General features: G+C 39.6%; 1 long non-coding RNA gene across 4 annotated transcripts; it reads left to right on the top strand.

Moving 5' to 3' along the window:
• The first annotated feature begins 2,424 nt into the window (after nt 1-2,424).
• LOC108412454 lies at nt 2,425-24,459 on the top strand. Of its 4 annotated transcripts, XR_005131405.1 has the most exons (6): nt 2,425-2,553; nt 21,162-21,261; nt 21,395-21,654; nt 22,694-23,232; nt 23,365-23,568; nt 23,742-24,459. It is a non-coding gene; the product is annotated as an uncharacterized LOC108412454 (long non-coding RNA). The 4 variants fall into 4 exon arrangements; XR_005131404.1 differs by lacking the exon at nt 2,425-2,553 and having other exon boundaries at nt 20,609-21,261; XR_005131406.1 differs by lacking the exons at nt 2,425-2,553; nt 21,162-21,261; nt 21,395-21,654 and having other exon boundaries at nt 22,015-22,991; nt 23,095-23,232.
• The last annotated feature ends 265 nt before the right edge of the window (nt 24,460-24,724 follow it).

A 24,724-nucleotide genomic window follows, 5' to 3' on the forward strand; every position in this document is an offset into this window, starting at 1 on the left:
GATGTCGATCAGTAGTCTCAAAGCAATCCTGCAGTGCCTCGTAAGTCTCTTCAGACCATCTACTCACTGTCCGCGTGGTCACAGACTGACTCTTCACCAGCTGTAACAGGGGCTGAGGTTCACCAAGTTGTGGTCTGACCTACCTAGAGGGGAGAGGGGGGAGCAGCTGTATGCATCCTTAACATTAGCATACAGCAGGTCCAGTGTTCTTTCCTCTCTGATGGGACAGTCCATGTACTGAGTGAAGTTTAGTAATTTCAGCATTGTTTCAATATTAATTTGGTAAGCAAAAGTAATCAACATTATACATTGGAATGTTAATTCAGTGAGGTTAACATTATCTCCAGAGTTGTTTTTTAATGTTCTGTGGTCCTAAGCATTTTTCTGTTTGTAGGTTCTTGATCATATTTTGTATGAGTAGATGGAAAAGCTTTTTTTCATTTCAACCAAGAGATGAGTTCAATAAATGGTAAAGAATGTTTCCAGCAGGGACTTTTATTTTGAATGGTGTGTCTAGGGTCTAGGTTCTGAGGGCAGTGGTTGTTGTAGGAGCAGGAGAGAGAGCCTTGCCCTCTAACAGAGCTGTGAGTTAGCAGAGCACTGTGTTTTTCTTCATTTTATGCATGAGTAATTCCAGAAAAGCTGAGTTATGGACCGGAACCTCTACTTGTCTAAGTGTCTCATGATAAGCCCCCAAGTTATCATATATATTGTATATTTAAGCAAATTAAACAGATGATAAATACTACACACTGGTCGGGGGCTGGCTGGTTATTTGGATGCCTTAAGCATATACTTAAGTGGTATTAAGCTTATACCACTTATGAACAGCCATGTATCTATAATTACCCATCCAGTTAGCAAACAGCCATTGGATCCCTGTTAAATCAGTATTAAAGCATCTACGTTAACCTTACTGAATCAACATTCCGATGTATAATGTTGATTACTTTCGCATGCCAAATTAATATTGAAAAAATGCTGAAAGTTTAACAAAAATGCAATGTAATGCCAACTGTTATCTGTCATTTTTCAGGCTGTCAAATCAAAGCCATCATGCTTTATCTACAGCAAAGATCATGAAAAGTCAACTGGTCTAAAACAAAAAAGAAACTCTCTACTAGTTTCTTTATTCAGATTTATTGAACAAGAATGTAACTACAAAATGCTTTAAAGTCTTATTTCACAATATCTTTTAAATTAAAATGAAATCAAACAAAGAAATAAAGCTGCATTTTTCAAGCTATGTTCTTATTTTAGCCAGCTGGACTTAGTTATCGTTAAATACAATCTGATGGTGATTCATGAAAAAGCATGCTTCACCTGATTCTGAATAAAATAATTTGGTTTATTTCATGTCAGTGTGCATCAGCATTCAGTGAATCAGAGCTATGGTGACCAGATTTCTGAAATGAAAACTGGGGATATTTCTAGTTCATATTAAAATATGCAGTGTCTTATATGTAGCAAAAAGGGGGGGGGGTGCAATTTCAGGTTTCATGTATTCTGATGGTGGTAACTGTTCAATTTTAATAAACTATATTAAGGCCCCTTGATAAAATTGGATATTAAATCATATAGTAGCCCACCATAGAATGAAGCCAAGATAAACAATGGAACACTCAATTAAGAAAGTGGTCAACATGCATAGGACTTGTAACAGACTTATGTTTCTTGCTTTTCCCCTCATGAGATTTGTTGCTTGTTAGAAATAAAGTTGCTAAGTAAAAAAATCTAAGTCTAGTGGCCTTAGGCAGGGATTAGGCAGGGATGCATTTACCACAAACGATTCTGTGGTTGTGTCAGCTTACAATTCAAATTCAAATTAATATCTGAATTTGAATTATTTGCAGTAAAAAAGAGACCTGTGGCTATAGAAACAGACCCTACAGAAAAAAGAGACCCTAAACACATCCTTGGGCTAGCTCCAGCTCTGGAGAGACAGAGATAGCTGGTATCAACATATGCCATATATGGATGGCTGAATACGTGATGCGGTTTTAAAAAATGATTCGCCATTTGCAGATTGCGTGACAGCCTACATTAAAGTAGATTGCATGCCTATACACCTATACACCTGATAGTCTGATTTAAGTCCCATAACACCACCCTGCTTTTAATCCCTGGATTATCTTCTGTCTTTAAAAGATGTTTGTAGTGATATGGTGGATTTGATACTTGAGTTGAGTTTTACACATTAATAGTCTCTAAAACTAGGCTAGCAAGTGGTAGAAATGTTTAGTAGATCGCAGCAGCCATCCCGCACTGTTGGCCAAAACAAGCACAATACTAGATGTCTGTCCATCAGCTCTGCTGCCAGATCTTTCTTAGGACTTTTCAGTGTGTTTTCAATTCACAGTACAAACCGGGGACATTGCCAGGAACTACTCCAGCCGGGAACAGGCCACAAAAAATGGGGACTTTGTATGTGGTTGCATTTGTCTTTATGGAAATGGAGTAAAGAGGTGCAGAGGAGTATGAGGACACTGACAAGAGGACATAAACACAACCAAGGATTCTTTTCCAGAGCTCAGTTTTACAAGATTTTCCCAGGTAAACAGTGTGCTAGTGTTGATGATGTTATGCAAACTATTATGTTCCATCATGTTCAGCGCAGTGGGCAGTGCTGTTGGCTCATAGCAAGAAGCGCCTGTGTTTGATTCCTCAGCCAGGCTTCCAGGGTCCTTTCTGTTTGGAGTTTGCATGCTCTTCCTGTGTCTGTGTGGGTTTCCTCCCACAGTCCAAACACATGCAGTCAAGTGTAGTTGAGATGCAAAATTGCCCCTATATGCCTGTGTATATGCTTGTGTGTCTGCCCTGTCCAGGGTGTTTCCTGCCTTCTGCCCGATGAGCGCTGAGATAGGCTCCAGCACCCCCCCCGTGATCTAAAAGGATAAATGGCTTAGAAAATCTGTGTGTTTAAGAATATGAATTATTGCACCTTTAGAGGGTGCTGTTAGCCATAATAAAGCAGAGTGACTTATTGCTTTTATAAAACAGCATCAACATGTATTATACAATAAAATAAATATACTTCTACATGTTCAATAAATAATTTTTTGTATCAATAATAATTGCTTCCGCCAAACAATCATTACTCCATGACCAGTATAAAGTTTTTGTTTTGTTTTGTTTTGCTGTCTGTGTGCAGTCAAATGTGTACATACTTTTTGCAACAGCGTGGCTCAGCCAATCATATTTTAGAATCACAACTATCCGTTTTGTAATACTCAGTGTTGCTGCATCCTTGTGTAGTCAACTGCTGCAGCTACTGGAAAACCTGAACCTTTTTGATCAGGAGATGTTTCATCATGTCAGACAACAGGCCTTTTTCAAAACCTTTTGTCTTGTGAATGTTACAAATACAATAAGTATATGATCTTGTCTCGGACAGCTGCGTGTGTATAATTACAGCAGTGGCATGCTCTTTCAGTGCACAAAAATCTGTGTAAGCTGGAGGATTTGAGCTCTGAGGTCACCGTGACCTGCTCCTGTGTGCGTGTGTGTGTGTGTGTATGTGTGTGTGTGTGTGTGTGTGTGTGTGTGTTCGCCAGAAGACGCTTCTACAGATGGAATGAAAGGATTGAAACTCCATTTTTGTTTGAAGACAGGAGCGCATGTGACCTAAGACCACCAAATCCATGTCATGCATTTCTCTCTCTCTCTCACTCTCCCTTCTATATTTTTTCTCTCTATCTCATCGTCTGTTCCTCGGCTCTCCTTTTTCTATTCCGTGTTCCCATTTTTTTTATAGCATATAGTACTTTGCTTGATATATTTGCATTTATCCTTTGAGAAAATCTGTCATAGTTAGATGTGATTTTGTACTGTTGTGGAAAAAGAGCCTGGGGTCTTATCTGGTGCATGTGTTGTCTTGGTGCTGATGAGGGATTAGGACTGGGCTGTGGCTGAAATGTTAAGTGTCATCTTCGGCACAGCCGGATAATGAAGGGAACTGCGACAGAGCGGTGTCTGGGAAAGACAGTCCAACTGAGAGCGAGTGTTAGAGAGAGACACTGAAAGTGAATTAGCCTGTAAGTTCTAATGCATGTGTTATATTCTCTATCAAACAGAATTGGCTTTTATAGCTACACAAGTGACAGCAATTGACCTATCTAAAGGTTTAAAGTAGGGCTTTAAAACATAATGCGTTAATAACATCTTAACATGATGAATTATTGCACAATTTATTTACGCTGTTCACACATTTTCCTTGTTTGACACTTCAAACTTTCTGTAGTTCTGCAGGTTAAAGCTTAGCTGGTTAAAGTTTCTGTAGTTCTGGTTAAAGCTTAGCTGTTCAGGTGCTGTGTGTTGCTCTGACTGACTCCATGACTGTAGGCCTCTTATTTAAATATAGTTTGGAAATGACCAGTTCCATTGAAGGCTGAGCAGTTTCCAGCAACTCCAATGGTGAATTTGTTTATCGGTGAAGTACATTGAGTCTAAAGTATCATTTATAAGAAAAAACAGAGCTGAGGCTGGTAATGCTAGTATATCAGCAGATGACAGTGGACAGTGTTTATGGGTGACCTATGCATAAATCAAATTACAAAATAGAGTGTAAAGCCAGAGTTACTGCGGAGAGCGTCTACTGTGATAAGACTCCACAGTGATGGAAAGTGGAAATGCTATAGTTATTATTAGATGATTTTCATGTTTCATGTGAACCCTGCATTCACATGATTAAAAACATTTAACTATTGAACGTTTCTTATTTAGCAATAAAAAACACACTGCTTTGAAATTGGGTCAAATCTGGGCAAATTAGAGAAATCTTAATCATGAATAACTACACAAATTAATGTGATTATTTGCAATTTGTTATTTTACCTGTATGACAGACTTTAAAAGTCACACTTTAAAAGTCAGAGTTTAAAAGTCACACTTTAAAAGTCAGAGTTTAAAAGTCAGAGTTTAAAGTCAAACTGAAATTAAAATGTAACATTTTTACCTTGTTAGTTTCATGTTCCTGGTCATATTCAGCTGAATTCGGATAATCTCATTTAAAATCTAAATTTTTGTTTACCTTTAATCTTTCATCAGTATAATGACTTATACTGTTACATTTCAGACCCCATGTTTCACCCAGAAATGAGTCCCATTAAATTGAAAAGAGTTCCTCCTCATTTTATTCTGTCTGCCTTGGATTTATTTGTATGGCTTAAGACAGCATAGGCTGTAACATGTATGTATGTGCCAATCCATTTGAATACATTCCAATTATAGACTGAGATGTTTATACGCACACCACTCAACAATCTGATGGAAATCTCGAAAGTAATTTGATCCAAACTTACACACATGCATAGAGAACCACTTAGTGTGGATGTTACCATGACAACAAGCATCACGTGAGGTCCAGTCAGAGTGAGATGAGCAGCATTGAGCAGTGCTTGTGTTTTTAATATCTTTAAAATTATAGCACACTAAGGAAAATGTACTTCACATGTACAGTACTTATTAAAGAAGGCCAAGATGAAGACATCATGTTCTGAGACACATAACGCTGCTCTTGGAACAGAACCTTGTATCTCCAAAATGGTAACTTTACAGGAGAAGGAAAAAAAACATACATTACATTTAATGGAAGTCAGTAGAAGCAGAATCATTTTGGGCTATTTATTTATTTCAGTATATCCTTCATTAAACTTACACACAATATAAAGACCAACATGCATTTTCAAATAATGTCAAAAACTGAAGTTCACAAAAATGGAGATACAAGATTTTGTTCCGACAACAGCGATAAGCTGGACATCCATTCCACCATCATCTTTAAAAGTTCAAAGAATGAACTTCATCTCCTCTGCAGACCAGTTTCTGCTCCTGTCAAGTTGAATGTTCTAAAGTTTCACTGTGACGTGACGCACATGCACAATACGTACCTAAACTTTCCAACTGGTAATGTAATCAGATACAGGCAGTAACATGGTTATTATTCTTCTGTTTAACAGATTAAATACAGAATTAGCCACCTCATTCAATAGGATAGAAATTCTATTGTGAATGTATACATTGATCTATTGTTTTCTGATTGAGCTATTAGTCAGATTATTAATGGACTATTAGGCTGCATGTAACATGGCTATATAGTCACACCTGTTGATTTATTCATGATTGAGTCTGTCATAGACTGCTGGGATAGGCTCCAGCACCCCTCGCGACCCTGACGGAGAAGCGGCTTAGAAAATGGAGAAAATGAGTCTGTCATAATCATGATACTGTAGCTGACGATTTAGCTAATGACTAACTGCCATAAAAATGAAGTGTGATTAATGGTAAAATATTTTTTTCCTGTTAATGTTATGGAACTAAGTACAACCTTACAGTAGCCATAATAGCTACTATTCTGCTTCCTATCTTAATGGCTAAATTAGGTACTATTTTTCTTTCTAGTTCCTTAACTAAGCAGCTCACTGGTTGTACTGAAATGAAATTATACTGCTGTGTGCACACATGTACACTCACACAGTGTCTGCAGTTGCACAGAATCATGTGTAGAATCGACATACAAATTTTCACATGTTCTAGCATACATGCTAGAAACACTACTGTTAGCAACATAGCTAATAACAAAACAAACATGATTAACAATGTATGTTAAAAAATTTTAAATTGTGATGTAAATTTACATGAACACTTTTTCATTGTGATTTTTGACAGCTTACTGTAGCTTGTCCAACAGTTCCTATGCAATAACATGTTTATGTGCAGAGCTTAGCTCAATTGTGTACACTGGGTGCCCCTTGTGTCTATTTGTATGTCTGTCTTGCTCTCTCACTGTCTAACATACTGACATTACAGGGCTTTTCTACTCAGTGGTGATGGCCACACACAATTGGGCCTTAATGAGGTTTAATGAAAAAGTCAATAGCATCTTTAATGAGTCCATCATTGCGCTGTTTGTGTGAAGTGGTTCACCCTCAGCTAATGACAACAAACTGCTAATACCTATATATGTGTATGTGCATTGTGTTGTCCACCTTTTTTGACGGCAAAGTAGCAGTTACAAACACAGATGCCACATTTTACCATCAGGAAACAAGGGAACAAGTCCCAAGACAATACAGGACCTTTGCTAACTGATACATTTCTCTGTCAAATTCTCTTTTAGTGTTATTAATACAAATTTCAGAAGCAGCTTAGAAAATCAGCATGTCTTTGCTTACTTTATGTAAAAACCTGGCATTGTTCACAACAGAGTTTCAGATAACCATGTGTGACTTCCAACCCAAAAAGCACAACAGTACTGTTTAAGTTCCAGACCAGAAGCTCCATGTTGAGCGGACCCCCTTCTCCACTGCTCCAAAATCAGTATTCCATCCTGTTAGAAAGCAATTAGAATTCCACCAGCAAATCTCTGGCAACAGGCCGCCTCCATCCGAGCTCCTTTCACTTCAAATATTTCACCCTCGCTTTTCATGTTGGGCTGGCTAATTAAAATATTAATAATTGGCTCTTTTGACGGGGGGATGCAGGCAGTAAACTCTGAAATAGCAAATAGGACACTCATCCACTGAGTACTGGAGTTATTGGCTTGGTTGTAGTAACATATTTCTCAATAAAGTGATCCTACTTTGGCCGGCATGCCGATGGATAGTGGGCTGGGAGAGTTTGCTGTGTTTGATGTTTCTTTCTGCTGCTGTCCACTTAGTCTGGAAGGATTTTGTTAGGCAAACCTACACATAGATGGAAATGTGCAGGCCTGTTTTAGTTGCTGTCATAAAAAAAAACTTGTAATCCATTTCTTGTCCCACACATCAATAGAAATGTTGAATGGTAAGTCACAATAACATGTTAAGGCTTTTTTGCTTCTCCCATGAAGCTCACTGTTTTAATGCTGTTTTCAACATGCACATGAGTTGGAAATGAGTAGAACCTAAAACAAGGAGTGGCTTTTTTAACAGACTAGGCTATTCTAATTGACTTCATTAACTGTCATCCAAATTATTTGAGAAGTGTGTAATGTATGTAAACCTTGTGAATAATTGCTTTGTCTGGCTTAAGCTTCAGTTTTAGAATGAAAACTATGGTTCATTGTCCTTCTTTTCCTTTGTTGTTTTCTTACTCTTACACCATCATCTTATTCTTTGAAATCTGTTGCTCTTACACACAACATTATCCAACTTGTTTTTTTAAAGGAGATTTGGTCAGATTGCAGTGATTTCTTGGCAAGTTCTGCTGCTGAATTTTACATTTTGTGTTGGCTTAACTCTTTAACTCTCCAAGGAGTCATTAAACAAACTTTACTTAAAGTAATTCAGCAATTAAACAATGTTTAACCGTGTTGAAGCTTATGCCATCAGAGATCCATTCTGAGAGTCTGGATATGGTTCTTTTAACTTGTTTAAATCTGCTGCCAGAATATGCAGCACACTACCCTTTTCTATCACTGTATAAAATATGCATGAGGATTCCTTTATTGTTGAATACACTATTTTTTAAAACATTTTTTTCTGAGTGAGAGCACGTCACGATTGGCCCCTCCCAGTCCATGTGTTCATGTTTTGGTTTTGCCCGTGTGCGTTTTTGTTTTGGTTTAGTCCAGCCCCTTGTTTTGTAACTCCTCCCCTGATTGTCTCCACCTGTTTTCCACCTGTCCTTCATTATCCCTGTTGTATTTAAGCCCTGTGTTTGCACGTTGTGTTGGCTGGTCTTTGTATCGGTCTTTGTCCTTGCGCTGTTTGATGTTTGCTTTGTCTGTGTAGTTAAGTCTATTCTGGTTTATGTCACGTCTGTACCACAATCTGTACGTATTGGCTCTTTGACCCTGGACCGTTATGACCCTGATTTTGGATTTGCCCTCAATAAAAGTCGCTTACCTCCGTACATGCGTCCACTACCTTACTCCACGTTACAGCACAAGCTATTTCAGTGTATGCAGTTTACATCAGTAAGCACTTAACATTTATTTTTAAAAAAATCTATATTAGTAACAGGACCAGGGAATGACTTACCTTCCTTTTCATGCACTTTCTTGCGAAAAGTGATAGTTTTAATGAAGATTTCAGATTTACTGAAAATCTACAAATGTTCGGCTTTGCTGGATCATGCTTTTCAGACATAGAAATAAATGCAACAACAGCACAGAAATCACATAATTAATGGTGGAGAGCAGATCAAATGGCAGAAATCCATGTTTTTGCATCAGCCTTAAAGGATTAACATGGCACTGGGGATTCTCCAAAAGGGAAACAGTCAGAGAACTTGTAGAGAGGAGAAGTACCGCACTGCAATGTCTTCTGGGTTTCTCAAATGCTAGAGGGTGCACCTGAGCGAAACCAAAATGAATGGGTTAAGATGGAGCATTTGAGAAAAATCATAGATTATAAGTGCTTAAACATTTTAAAGTAATACATTTATGTCCTGAACACGTGTCATATTTTTAAAAGGTTTGAACTCAAGTTATAGGAGTTAGCACCTCATATACGTCCATGACATCTGTGAGCTTGAACAGATAAATCAGCAGTTACTAGCAGTAATGCTAGCATCCTGCTGCCCTAATCCCATTTGCTGTAGAAAAAGGAACTATATAGGTGAGTTTTCTTTGCTTGAAAACATCCTTCTGCTTTCTAAAATTAAAGGAAAGTTCTCGGCAAGTGATTAGAAACTATTTTGACTTTTCTATTTTAGCTGTTTAGCTTCTTTCAGTTCCATTCATTGCTTGTGGGTGCCCTGTGGCATTTTTCAGTCATGTTTTTGATATAACGGGGGAAATAGGAACTGGCCAGGCTCCTCATGAACCATCTCTGGGAAATAGTGACGGCAAGTCGACGAAGGCCTGTTAAAAACAGAACTGAAACAGGGGGCCCCTGCCTCCCTTGTTGTTTGGTATATAAGCCAAAATTTTCAGCTTGGTCAAGTTCATCATTAGTAAGGAACTGTGCCCAGACACCGCTCACTTTGTCATTACTCAGGGCAGAAAATGAGAGAGAGAGAGAGAACATAAATTTATTTGGAAAATATGCGGCACTCTTCCAATGGCTACCTCTAATTGGAAGGGAGGGAGTGTAGGCTGCAAGTGTGTGTGTGTGTGTGTTTGTGTGTGTGTGTGTGCGTGTGCTGGTGTAAGTAATAGTGCGGGCCAGTCCATTTGCTTGTGTGAAGACTCATTAAACAGCTATTTACACTCCTCTGCATCTAATATTGTTCGGTGTTTGGATCTACTGGCTTGAAAGGCCTTCTCTTAATTTCCCTCTCGCCACAAAACACACACACACACACACACACACACACACACACACAGAGTAATGGCTCATCATATTCTTCTGTCCCAGATGCAGTTCTTTGTTTCTCCTGTTCCCTTGTTTTTCTCAGTCTCCCTCTCTCTCTCTCTCTCTCTCTCTCTCTCTCTCTCTCTCTCTCTCTCTCTCTCTCTCTCTCTCTCTCTCTCTCTCTCTCTCTCTCTCTCTCTGTTTGTTCTTTAGCCTGTTTGATTATGTGTGTGTGTGTGTGTGTGTGTGTACGAGAGAGGGAAACACAGAGCAAAAGCAAGAGAGAGATTTCATTGGGAGCACTAAGGGGACAGTTACAGCCAATTCATTCAAAAAAAGGTAGAGAGAGAGAGAGAGAGCGAGAGAGTGAGAGGCAAAAAGAAAAAGACAGGCATGCAGAGTGAGAGAGATGCAGAGAGAGAAAGACAGGCAAGAAAAGAGCCTTTCAATAAGATGCAGAGAGAGTCATGCAGAAAGAGACAGACAGACGTGGAAAGAGAGAGAGAGATATCCAGAGAGAAACCAACAGAGAGAACGTGAGAGAGATATGCAGCAGGAGAGAGATAGTCAGGGAGTGAAAAAGAGAGAAAGACATGTACACGCCGAGAGCGATTTACAGTACTGCTTTGTTGGCCCCTCAAAGTGTGTCATTAGGCTGGCTTTACACAGTGAAACTACCATGCAATTTTAATTGCTTGAAACTTACATCAAACTGCACTTCAGCTGCATACTATAAAGCCTCATGCAACCTGCAACTCATTCGAAACTCACTTGCAACATTTGCAAGCTTGTAAACTTTGTGAAACAAGTTACCTAAACAGCTAATCAAAATTTCAATAACACATCACATGATCATGTTGAACAACATCACTGCAAATGATTGATTACATTGGACAAGAAAACAAAACAGAAGATGTTGGACGGCTGAATCAGAGATTTTTCTGATTAATTATATGCAAGGTTGGTAGTTTTTTTTTATTTTGACAGTTATCTGAGCTGTGACAAACAAACGTGACTTTCTCAAAGCTATGGGAACTGTAAGAGAGTTGTTTAAATGTCCACTTTTGTCAATGGTTATTCCTTTTTGTTAGCCTGTTGTTTTCGTGACCCATACAGCTAGATTATTAATTTTCTCCCTTCTTGATGCCCCCTTTTTTGTCACTTGTGTGCCATGGTTCACCCCTCTGGAGAGAAACTACATGGACTCTCCTATCTGGTATTGGCTCTATTTGGCTTCAGCTTCACTCCACTTTCTTATAACACATGAGTTTGATTATTAAGAACTAGCTAGACAGCACTGCATAAAGTAAAAGAGAATAGGCCAAGCTGTAGCACATACTTGTTCTGGAGATAGAATCTAGCCTATGTTCACCTGTGTAAATATTTAGCGTGATAAACACAGAGCAGCACTGCTGAAGGGACCCAGTACACATTCACTCACATGTTTGCTCAGTAAATTGGCCGATCACAGCAACAAATCCATGTTTGAACTTGAGCTGAGTGTTTTAAAACTTGCAAATGTGAGCAAACCTGTCCTATTGTACAGCCCTGCATTTGCTCTCCGGCTCAGTTTTAGCCATGCTCTATTTTGATTGGTTATCTCTAGAGAAGTGATGAATAGGGCTTCTCCGCTGAACATTTTTTGAGGATCTGTGATGAAACGAAGGGAACCTGCAGAATCCACAGCCTGCTGTAGGCTATAATGGAGTTTTGGGCAGAATGCACTATGGCATCTGTATACAGCCTTGAGTTCTAAGCTGTGTTTCTTAAGATAGCGTTTTTTAGTGTTTGACCCTGGCCTGGAGTTTCTCTGGTTTTTCTATTATGGATTCAAACTTGTTTTTCATGCCTGCCTGTTTTCTGACCCCTGCCTGAAATGACAGTGAGTGTTGGAGTACCGTCAATAAAGCAAAGGACATGGTCTATGAAGCCGTGTCCTTCAAAGGCTGCTTAGACTCAGAAAACCTGGACGAAAATTCTTCATTCGGCTCTACGGCGAATTTTCTGCTTGCATCACAGCACTGCTGTTGCTGCTTTTACCGCTGCATCATGAATTGCCACACCTGTCAAGTTCTTTTAATGTTTTTTATAGATGGAGCCAGAAACTTCTATTTATTTCTTTATTTATTTTCTTCATTTATTAGAGCTGAAGATGCTTCATTTTACAATTCGCTGCTGTTGGAACAAAACCTTCTATCTTCTTTTTTTAGTTTTGAAATTAATTTGAAAGTATTCTTGGTCCTTTACATTGTGTGTAAATTTCATGATGAATGAACCAACAAAAATGACCCAGAATGACTTGCAAAAAAGTCTGGTTCCATTAACTTACATTAAAACTAATTTATGTTTTGTCCTTCTCCTGTAAAATGACTAATTTGGAGATATGAGGTTTTAATCCGACAACAGCGAATTGTATCGTTAGCTATACGCCTCAGTTTAAACCCAATACTTGTATTTAAAAGTAAGTCCTCAGCCTCCGTTCTCTCCTCTGCTGGTGCTTCCATGTTTCCGAATCCTCTCCGGCACGCGGTGAACCTCGGGATGTGTTGGGACAGCCTAGTCGTGCTGCTGTGACGCAATCGGCCTTCAAATACAGCCTCTGAAGGATGCAGCCCCTGAATTGGGACACAGCTACAGCCTGTCTACAAGCCTCATTTCAATGCCATATCACTCCCATAAGAATCCACATCCAGTTTATTTCACTGCCTCGGTTGATGGCAAAAATTGAGAAAACTGAACCCTTGATGGAATGTTCCGCTGACCACTTAGTCTGCAGGGTGCCTACCATCAACATGTGAACGCAGAATTAAAGGTCATTTGCATATTGCTTGCCTTCTATGACATCAACATCACTATTGTGATAGCAGTTTACAAGTAATTGTTATTGTGCAGCCCTAGTGCACAGGTGTCTCTGGGTGTTTATATTCCTGTGTGCATGCATGCTTGTGATTTTGTCTGCGATTCATTCTCTCTCTCTCTCTCTCTCTCTCTCTCTCTCTCTCTCTCTCTCTCTCTCTCTCTCTCTCTCTCTCTCTCTCTCTCTCTCTCTCAGATCTGATAGGGGGCTGCCTTCTATTCCCTGACTAATTATTATGCAGATTTTCTCAGAACATCCATCTCTCAGAGGAGCAGCAGAAATCTTTCACATTACAATGGTGCACAAACACACACACACATGCATGCAACACACACAGACATACAAACAAACCAGCAGTGCCACACACACACACTGCATCACAAAACATCCCTTCTGTCCCAGCTTTTACTTTGAAATAGGAGCAGAGCTGTGTTTTCCTCCACTGCGCAAACAGCGCTTGGACCGCAGCCGATAAACTCCATCAGCAATGATGAATTTATTAGACAGAAAATATTAATCGCACAGATATCTTCAGAGCTGCTACTGACGAACCAATGAAGTCCACCCTCAAAGATCGTCTTTCCTGCCCCCTCTTTCTCCCTTCATAGCTGCTGTTCAAGTTTTCTCTTTGAAAGCATCCTAATCTCAGCGGCACTTGGGCAAACAACACAGTCAGTAATTAAGCCGCCAGCACCCCATCACAAGGACCTTTTTCAATTAATTATTCACATTATCTTGCATTGTCTTTTAAAGCGCAGCCAAGCAATCAAATTAGTTTCTCCCCCCTCCTCCCTGTTCTTGCGTTTTCTTTTGCACCCACTCCCCTTTTACGTGGTGCACTCGTCTTAAAAAGCGCGTCCTTCAGCGCTCCTCCTTTCAGAGCGGAGTGGCTAAGCTGAACAAAGGCAATCCGCTGTTTATCGCAGGCTCGCAGGCAAATCCACTCTAAAAGGCCAGCAATAGCCTACTTGCGTGGTGCACCCATAATCCACCAGGGTATTTACCCCAGGCCTCGCAAATACATTGTTGTTGATGTTGTTGTTGGTGTTTACTCCCTCTACCTTCCTTTCAAACATCACTTTTTTCATTCACGTTCTTTTTCATGGGGAATTATGTTAATAAAGTGTTTGCTCAGAGGACAGATGTGGAGAGAAAGGAGAGAGTGGTTGGATAAACAGTTTCTGACTTTGGAGTGCTCCGTTCTCCCTCTGACTGCACAGCAGTGGTGCACACCATCCGAGTCAACACAATAGAACAATGTTTCATGGAAAGGACTAACCCTCAGGAGAAAGGGGGAGGGTGAAACTGGGGTAAGTTGTCTCAGCTGCCTCCATTTAAGTGGAAGTTCTCAAGGATACCCTCTTCTTCACACCAAACTCTTCCTAATTTCTTCTCCTTGGCGTATTCGGTGCCTACATTTTCATAAACAATGGCACCAAGAAACACTCTGTTTTCATGACTTAAGACCATGCCTGGGTTTTCACACCATGGAGTGGCTAGTCTTTCTCTAAATGTGCTGCAGGATGTAAATATACTGTAAATTAGAGTCCAAACTTATTGCCTTAAAGGCTGTTTACACCATGCATTAACATGTAAAAAATGAATACTTTGATAGATGATTATTCCTGTGATTTAATCGGCTAATAATTGATTAGTCTGCTTATAAATGTGAAGAGCGGTAATGGTAAGATTTGGCGATGTTCTGACAAACTGAGGTTCTGTTTGCCAAGGGTTAAACTACAGCCATGGAAAAAATATGGTGCTTTGTTTAAGCCTGACCATAATTTAAATTACATTAATTAATAAGAAATAGCTAAAAATAAATAATACAATAATAAATATGTATACATTGAGTACATACCTTGTATACATATGTAAACTTGTAAAGGTTTGAGCATTGAGCACCTATGGTTAAATTACGTGTTTTGTGAAAATAAGTTATATATAGAATAATATAAAACATGCAACATTAAATGTACCACATCTACAGGCTACAGGCTTTTTCCCAATGTGTTAAATTTAGCAAATAAACTGTGCATACATAATTGTGCATGAAGATGAGCAGAGGTGTGTTCTCTGTAGACGATGTGTTAACTTACTATAAAATCAACAAAACATGTCATTTGGCCAGAAGCGCCCAAACTTTTGCATACAGCTGTAGATCACATCATAGCTCTTCAGGATCCAGCATCGCTTAACCAGTTGGGCGTTTTAACATGCTGTTAAATGCTGAAAATGCTGAAAAAATGTTGTGTGCTCATCTGTGTGAACAGTAGTTGCTGCCACTGTGTGAACAGCACTATTGCTACAGTAGTTGAAGTAGCTGCTAAGTACTTCTAATTAAAAGAAACTGACACGACTGATTATTATCCCAGTGATCAGCGTTAGATGAGCTTTAGTGATTTTTGTAAGAGTGACTTTAGCTCTTTCAGTTAAATCGCTTACAGTGTGAACTGCATGTGCTCGGGGAGCAGTCCAGTTTGTCAGAACTCACTAACTATTCTGCTGCCCCACAGTTGACTCCAGCATGTTTTCTTTTCCGGCTGTTGAAGTTAACGTTGTGCTTCCATAGAAAACAGTCAGACTTGCATATCGCTGCTGTCGGAAGAAAACCTCGTATCTCCATTTTTTACGTTTTTCAGTTTTTTACATACTTTTAAAATGTCTGTTATTCTGTACATTATGGGTAAATTTCATGAAGAATGGTCCAAAAGAAATATCCCAAAATTACTTGGAAAGACATCTGGTTCCATTGACTTACATTAAAAGTGAAGCATGCTTTTTCCCTCTCCTGTAAAGTTACTATTTTGGAGATACGAGGTTTTCTTCCAACAGCGATATGTTATATGTGACTACTTTACCCTTTATTCTGAGAAAATGCTCCCAGCCTTTCAGCCATAAGTGTACTTTTTCTTTTGCTATCTGCTCCAATAGGTACGAAACTATAAGTGAACTACTTCTATCGTTGGAATAAGTCGTCTCACATACGGAAAGTAAAAAATAATTAAACGCTTTGGCTGGATTCCATTTAAACTTTTACTAGGATACATCATAAGTGCATGAAGCCCCTTGGTTTGTGAATAACTCCAGCCTTAGGTATCCTCCATCTTGTGTTTCCTTGTTTGTCCTCTCACCTGCTAGTCAGTACTTTATTTCCATTATGTAATGGCATGAACATATTGAAACCCATTTCAATTACACCTGTGTTGCATGTCATCAAGATCTGTATCTGAACACTCCTGAATGTGGTTTGTGCAATCTGACTGTAATCTGATCACAATGCACACTGGAAGACTTTTAATGCGGTCAAGTGTCGTCCAATCACAGAAACTGTAGGTTGATGCAAACTGTAAACATCTTCATGTATTCTTCACTCAGGATACCACTGTTCCTTACAGATAGAAGATGTGCAAAAATAAAGGTTCTTGGCTTGGACATGTGGTTCTTTCATAGCATCTGTTGGCAGATTTTCAAGCTTTCAGAATGCTGGCAAAAATCCCATTCAACCTAATGAGAAATTGTAGTGAGCTTGGTTTAGATTTGTTTTCGATAGAACTCAGATGACGTCACAGTTGTGCTGGCACCATTTTGGACAGCAGCTTCAAGTTCATTCAGCAGAGCTGTGGCTTTTTCTGTTGAGATAACAAGGCCATAACCGATCCAGCAAAGGTGGTAAACACATTTCATTTTTAAACCTTTTTTTTTTTTTGTTAAATCACATTAACCAGTGTATTTAAGTGTACTAACTTGACTTGATTTCATTTAAGTTGTGGTTGTAGTGATGATAAACAAAAGCTATAATTTACATGGCTGATGTTCACTGCTACGTTATTACTTTCATGTTCCAAATGGCATACTAGCACACCAAATAGTATGAAAAAATGGACAATATACCATTAGAAGTGCACTCACTAGTGTAGTAGGTGAAGAAGTGTGAGGTTGGGACACAGCATTCAACAGCTCTAATGGCTGATTAGCTTCGCTGTGCTGCTTGTTAGCTGCTCAGTAGCAGTCAAACAGTGCCAAGTGAAAGTTTGAGGTATTTGTTGTTTATTGATGTATTTATTGAGGTAAGCTAATGTTAGCTTCATATTCGCCCAGTTTAAGGCACCTCAGTGTAGCTGCAGCACCATTTAAAGTGGAATGGGAAATTCAAATGTGAAATTGGCAAATAAGAGGCTGACTTAAGTTTAATATTTATGTGTCAGTTTATTTTTAATAGCTTTGGCAGCCTTACTCCAGAATGTTCTGAACTTTGGAGATATGCAGCCTATACGAATCCAGTCCACCGATCTATCTAATCTTCTCCTTGTAGCGTTTTCTGGAGAAGCAGCTAAAGCGTCTACATGTCTTAATCTTGTTCGTGGTCATTCTGGTCTGTTTTGCTTGGTTTTTATTGACTTGCTGGGTTGTAACTGCAGTAACAGTGATGAGATGAGCTCTCTCAGAGCAAGGAGATACAGCTTGCCTACCAAAATGGCGACATTAATGATCAAAGACTATGAATATTACACTCAACTTCCATTTGCTAAATGCTATGCTACTGAGCTAGACTATGTTGCTGTAGGAAAACTACAGCAACTACACAATAACTAGACAATAAAAACCACTGATGCCGCCATTCTACCAGCAGAGTACAAAAACAGCATACAAGAACATTTGAATCAATTCTCTGTAGTTGGATATTTTTTGGGGGTGTGCTGGTGTTTTATTGTGTGCTACAGTTTCTTGTTAGACTGAATGTGATTTTTATTTAGGAAAAAGCTTGTCCAGACTACATCTGTAGGCCGAATCAGGTCAGGTCAAGTAGTTTGTGACCTTTACATTATGTTCTCTAAACTTTTAAAAGGTTCTTCACATCAGCACATCTCATTTACAACAATGGTTCTTTTAGGACCATTCCCACTGAAAAGGAGCCAAGCGTGCATTTGTCCCTAAGGATCCTTCTCTGCATCTTTATTTTTGAGAGTGCAATGAGGACATTCAAGTGCCTTGGATTAATTAGATTTGATTGGACTACCAAAACCAAAGCTATGTGCATGTAGGCCTAGATTAGCCTCTTCCCGAGGTCTTATTGTGTATGCAGCTCATTCATACAGGTCTTCTTTCAGTCTCCCGTTGCATTCTTCTGTGTGTTATACAATGGCATAAATGCTAGTGATGTAAGATCAATAAATTGATTAGGCTGGTTCTGTCCTCGGAGCCAGACTGTGCTCATTGGAGACTATGGCAAAATGAAAGATACTGCGAACTTGTGGCTTTTTCTTTTTTTTTTTTCTATTTGCAAACCATATTAGCTAAACAGAAGCGTGTTCAGCAGCAGACTGGTGAAGGTGTGCTGTGCCAGAGTGCTATGTGAGGTCGTTCCTATTCTCAGTCATTAGGCTCTATAATGAGTCAACCTACAGCCAGTGAGGTATTGACCTTCCTTCAGACAAGATGGTTCTCAGCTGTGTAACACGGACACTGTGTTGATAGTCTGCAACTGCTTTAGTACAAAAACATTTCCCAAAAAGTTGGGACAGTAGGGAAAGTGAACAAATAAAAAAGAAAAGCAGTGGTTTATAAATCTACTTAGACTTGTATTTGATCAAAACCAATACTAAGACAAGATGTGTAATGTTTTATACCGTCAACTTGCACTGCTCTGCTCTCGTTCTTTCTTTATTTCTCTCCTCGTTCGCCCTCTCTCACAGCCAGCCGCCGGCGCTGATTCAACGTGCTCAGTCGGCCAAAAGGGTGCTGATGAGGACCGACTAGAGCCAATGGTGCCATAAATGTGGCACTGACTTCCAGCGACAGTTGGCCACCGGCGCTGTTTTTTATCTGGATCCGCAGTCTTCTCTGGAATGTTATTTCAGTTTAACAGCAACATAAGAAAAGGATCTTCCACCAGCTGAGCTGTGAGCGATGCTGTAGGGTTTGCAGTAAGTCTGTCTCAGCTGAGCAATGTGGTCTCTTCAAGATGGCAGCTGCTAGTGTTTTCAGCTAGGCAGCAACCTTTGGCATGAGTCTATTTCTATTTCACCATTTGGCATTTTCATATTCATTTTTAATGCTTCTTATTGCCTTCTACCATTACAATCTATCCTAGTTTGGTTGAAAGGAAGGAAGGAAGAAAGGAAGGAATGAGGAAAGGAAGAAAGAAAGGAGGGAATGAGAAAAGGAAGAAACTGAGGAAGAAAGGATGGAAGGAAGAAAGCAAGGAAAGGGGAAAAGAAGAAAGTAAGAAAAAAGAAATAAAGAAGAAAAGAAAAGAAGGAAGGATGGAAGGAAGAAAGGAAGGAGGAAAGGAAAAAGAAAGAAATAAGAAAGGAAAGGAGGAAAGAAAGGAGGAAAAGAAGAAAGAAAGAAAGAAAGAAAGGAATAGAGGATGAAAGGAGAAAGAAAGGAAAGAGGAAGGAAAGAAAGAAAGAAAAAAGGAAAGGAAGAAAGAAAGAAAGGAAGGAGGAAAAGAAGAAAGAATAAGAAAGGAAAGGAGGAAAGAAAGGAAGGAAGAAAGGAGGAAAAGAAGAAAGAAAGAAAGAAAGAAAGAAAGAAAGAAAGGAAGGAGGAAAAGAAGAAAGAATAAGAAAGGAAAGGAGGAAAGAAAGGAAGGAAGAAAGGAGGAAAAGAAGAAAGAAAGAAATAAAGAAAGGAAAAGAGGATGAAAGGAGGAAGAAAAAAGGAAAAAATGAGAAAGAAAGGTAAAAGGAAAAGAAGAAAGAAAAGGAAAAGAGGAAGGAAAGAAAGAAGTAAGGAAAGGACGGAAGAATGAAACAAAAGAAGGACGAAAAGAAGAAAGAATAAGAAAGGAAAGGAGGAAAGAAAGGAAGAAAGGAGGAAAAGAAGAAAGAAAGAAATAAAGGAAAAGAGGAAGGAAAGAAAGCAGAAAGAAAGGAAGAAAGAAAGAAAGGAAGGATGGAAAGAAAGAAAGGAGGAAAGGAAGGAAGAAAGAAAGGAAGGAGGAAAAGAAGTAGGAAAGAAATAAAGAAAGGAAAAGAGGATGAAAGGAGGAAAAGAAGAAAGAAAGAAATAAAGGAAAAGGAAAGAGGAAAAGAAGAAAGAAAAGGAAAAGAGGAAGGAAAGAAAGAAGAAAGAAAGGATGGAAGAAAGAAAGGAGGAAAGGAAGGAAGGAGGAAAAGAAGAAAGAAAGAAAGGAAAACAGGAAGGAAAGAAATAAATAAAGAAAAAGAGAAAGAAAGGAGGAAGGAAAAAAAGAAAGGAAAAGAGGAAGGAAAGAAAGAAAGGGAAAAAGGAAGGAAAGAAAGGAATGAAGGAAGGAAGGAGGAAAAGAAGGAAGAAAGAAAGAAAGAAAGGAAAAAAGGGAGAAAAGGAGGAACAAAGGAAGAAAGAAAGGAAGGAAGAAATAAATGAGGAAAGGAAGGAAGGAAGAAAGAAAGAAAGAAAGAAAGAAAGAAAGAAAGAAAGAAAGAAAGAAAGAAAGAAAGAAAAAGAGGAAGGAAAGAAAGAAAGGAAAGGAGAAAGAAAGGAGGAAAGAATGGAAGGAAGGAGGAATGGAAGGGAGAAAGGAAGAAAGACAGCGAGTGTTTGTCCTCTCTCTCTCTCTCTGTCTGTCTCTCTGTCTGTCTGTCTGTCTAACTCTCTCTGTGGTGTCATAATTGAGAGAGTGGTGTGGCCCAGGAGTCCAGCATGTAATCCACACTATAAGCACTCTCTAATTGAAGTGCAAACTCAATACTCCCGTATCAGTCCTTCTCTCTCTCTCTCTCTCTCTCTCTCTCTCTCTCTCTCTCTCTCTCTCTCTCTCTCTCTCTCTCTCTCTCTCTCTCTCTTCTAATTGGTAATTACACACAATGCCTAGCAATCCAATCACTGCAGTGAACACAACAAACAAACAATCAAACTAAAAGATAAATATAACTGAACTGCTTCCTGTGTTTGGTTTAGGGTGGGATGAATGATTAAAATAAATAAATAAAAAAAAAACAAGTAGGACTAAAACCCACCACAACGCCTCATTCCAGAGAAGATTAATTTCATATTGCTCGCTCTCTTTTCTTCATTTTCTTCATCCCTCACTTGGCATTCGTTTAGTTGTGTCCCTGGTGTGTGTTCCCGTTACAGTCTCCCTCTTTAATGTGCAGGTAACCCAATTCCTCTCTGAAGATGTCTAATTATTTTTCCGAAGAGCAGTGAAGTGGTAAGCGATCCGTGGGCACATCGGCTGACGTGGGCAGGCAAATGGTGGGTTTATTAAAACTTTTCACACAGACATGTTTAAACAATGAGGAAATATGAGTGTGTGTGTGTGTGTGTGCGTGTGTGTGTGTTTGGGAAAGGTATCACATTAATTAAAGTTCTATTTTTCTCTCTCCAGGTCTCTATGGAGCTTAATCTTCCTGTTGACCATGTGCTTATTTGGGTCTAATTCCGTTAGACCTGCCACCTTGCCAACACAGAAGTGAACTCAATGCCAACTCTGCATCACTGAACTGGCATCAGCCTTGCGAGAGGGCATTATAGTGAATCACACAGCAGCACGGACATAACCCAAAGCCACTCTAATGGATTCCAAACTGACACTGAGCCGTTTCCAGGCATCAGCCAGGAAGCACATCATGACGACGGCAAATGAAAGTAATAAAATGCTAGCTTTTACTTAAATGCCCTGCTGGCAGTGCTTTGAGATAACCGTTCCAGATGATGGGACATATGAAGACGCTTTGGCGTTTCATCACTATAGATTATCATTGGCTATATACTGCTTTTGTGTCAACTTTGAACTTGGTGAGAACCGTGTTTGCACTTCAAATAGCAACTCCAGATCTAAACACGCTCCAGTGCTTCTACTGGGGCAAACACGGATATCTGTAGCAAACCAACAAATTTACAGATTGCAAGCATCTTAAGAGAACCTACATTAGACTGTAAATTAATGCAAAGGAGGGATTTTCACTGCTGTTTAAGGTTGGAAAAAGGGGAAGAGCACAAGTAAGATATACACTTATGTATAGTGAATAAATATCTAAATGAATAAATATCTTTTCCTGTTTATAGTCTGCTGTTATGTAGAGCTCTATAGTGTTGTAATGACATCACAACATCTTTCAGTTTCCTCCTTTGACTGCCATGCCGTCACTGTATCTTTCCCCATTACACTTCACATCGTTGTCCTTTATCATCCTCTCTCTCCTCTAGGCCATGTCATTGATGAGTTATACATTCTACTGAGTCTCTTCCCCATCGATGGAACGCTGCTTATACTCTTGGGTGACTTCAACCTGCCATTGATCAAGCTGTAGTCACCCTGCCTGTTACCATTGCTATCATCCTTCAACCTCACTCCTCCGATTCACAGAGCAAACAACGCTTTGGACCTGATATTCACCAGACCTACCTCCGTGCTGGATGTGACAGTAACTCCCATGCATCGCTCTGATCACCACTTCCTATCTTTCTCACTCTCCCTCCCTGCTACTCCTGTCCATTCCATCCCTTTGTGCTCCTCCTCTCGATGCAACCTGTACTCCACTCCTTCCTCGTCTTTTGCTTCAACTATCCTGACCACCCTTCCCCATCTTGATTCATTTTCCTCCCTCTCACTGAACACAGCTACAGATGCTTTTCTTTCTTCACTTTCATCTGTAATTAATTTTCTGTGTCCTCTGTCCTCAAGGCCAGCAAGATCTTCCCCACCCACGCCTGGCTGACAGGTGTCCTGTGCAGCAACCGACAAGAACTAAGGAACGCTGAGAGAAAGTGGAGAAAATGCCAGCTTGACTCAGATCTTCACTTCTACCAATATCATCTTTCCAAGTTCTTACTTGAAGTTACTGCTGCAAAGTCATCTTTCTACAGAGGGAAACTGAAAGCATCAACATCTGATCCGCACAAGCTCTTCAGCATCTTCTCCTCTCTCCTCAGCCATCCTCCTCCCCCTCCACCCTCTTCTCTCACCCCTCTTTGAGGAGAAGGTTGACAGAATCCATCAGTCTTTTCTGTCTGTCCTCACTCCTTCCACTAGACATCCTCCTCTCATTCTCAATCCCTTAAACTGTTTTTCTTATCTTTCCACAGATGCTGTCCTTCAACTGATCAAATCCATTAACCCAACCACCTGTCCATTGGATCCCATCCCATCTGCATTGTTCTAGTCAATCTCCAAGGACCTACTGCCCTTAATCACTTTGCTCATTAACAAGTCCTTGTCATCAGGTGAAGTTCCAACTTTTAAGACTGCAAGAGTACTTCCCATCCAACAACTACAGACTGGTGTCACTCCTTTCTTTCCTTTCAAAAATTCTTGAACGTGCAGTCTATAATCAACTGTCTCTCTTTCTCACACAGAACCAGCTCCAGGACCCCAACCAGTCTGGCTTCAAACCAGCACACTCAACAGAAACTGCTCTTATAGCAGTGAACGTGAAGCTCCAGTCAGCAAAATCAGCCAAACTGTTATCTGTCCTGATTTTTCTTGACCTATCAGCAGCTTTTGACACGACAACCATACAATTCTTCTTGATGTCCTATCTGGAGGATCGCTCTTATCAGGTAACATAGAGAGGCTCTCCACTGGTGTCCCACAAGGCTCAGTGCTGGGTCCTCTTCTCTTTTCTCTTTACACTACCTCTCTTGGTGATGTAATATACTTTCATGGCTTCTCTTACCACTGTTATGCTGATGACACTCAACTAATGCTTTCTTTCTCACCCTCTGACACACAGGTTTCCAGTTGCATCTCGGCATATCTGTCTGACATTTCTTCATGGATGGCAGTTCACCACCTGAAGCTCAATCCTAGCAAGACTGAGCTGCTATTCATCCCTGCAACTACAGGTCCTCATCATGATCTTGCTATCTCATTCTGGTTGTTCTGTCTGTAGAGGAAAGAAGTCTTGGTGTGATTCTAGATGGCTAGTTATTGTTCTCAACTCACATGGCGAACCTAACTCAGTCATGCAGATTTCTCCTGTATAACATCTGGAGGATCCAACCCTTTATTGTATTTTATTGTGTTGCTCTGTTCTGTGTTCAACTCTGTTCCTTTTTTTATGGGTATCAACAGTAACTTTTTATTTCTAGCAGTATCTGAGCTCAGGACTTGCTTTCTCTCTAACCTATTGGTAACTAACAAAGATTCTTTCTCTAGAAAGGCAAAGCACTTCTTGTAAGTCGCTCTGGATAAGTGCATCTGCTAAACGCTGTAAATGTAAATCTAAGTCAGAACTCTTGAGAAACTCTGACCTTCTATTTCTATGTTATACTCTATTTGTTTATGATATTGCTAAACATTTATATTTGTTGTTTGAATAATTATATTTTTAGCCATTGGTTGTAAAATGAGATTATTAATCAAACTGCATGCCTGCGTGACTTTTTGTTGGCACTATGTTGACATTGGATTTCCATATCCTATCTTCACATTTAAAACAAAACAAGCAATAAATGAATAGCTTTTTATTCAACTGTAAACACGTTTTGAGAGTTTTATATGCACACAACAGCAAAACAAATGTTAGCTTGCTGTCTATTTTGTTCCTACCTCAAACAGCTGGAGCTGCAAAAACATTTTGAGTTGGGAAGTAGGGGTTTCCAAGTTGGAAAAATTCCAAGCTCCCATTTGTCATGAACACAGCATAATTGGTCCTGGTTTTTTGGGAAAAAGTGTTTCCCACCAGGGGGCACTACATGGACACCCCCTTATAGT

This window comes from Pygocentrus nattereri, chromosome 14, assembly GCF_015220715.1.
Source record: "Pygocentrus nattereri isolate fPygNat1 chromosome 14, fPygNat1.pri, whole genome shotgun sequence".
NCBI lineage: Eukaryota > Metazoa > Chordata > Actinopteri > Characiformes > Serrasalmidae > Pygocentrus > Pygocentrus nattereri.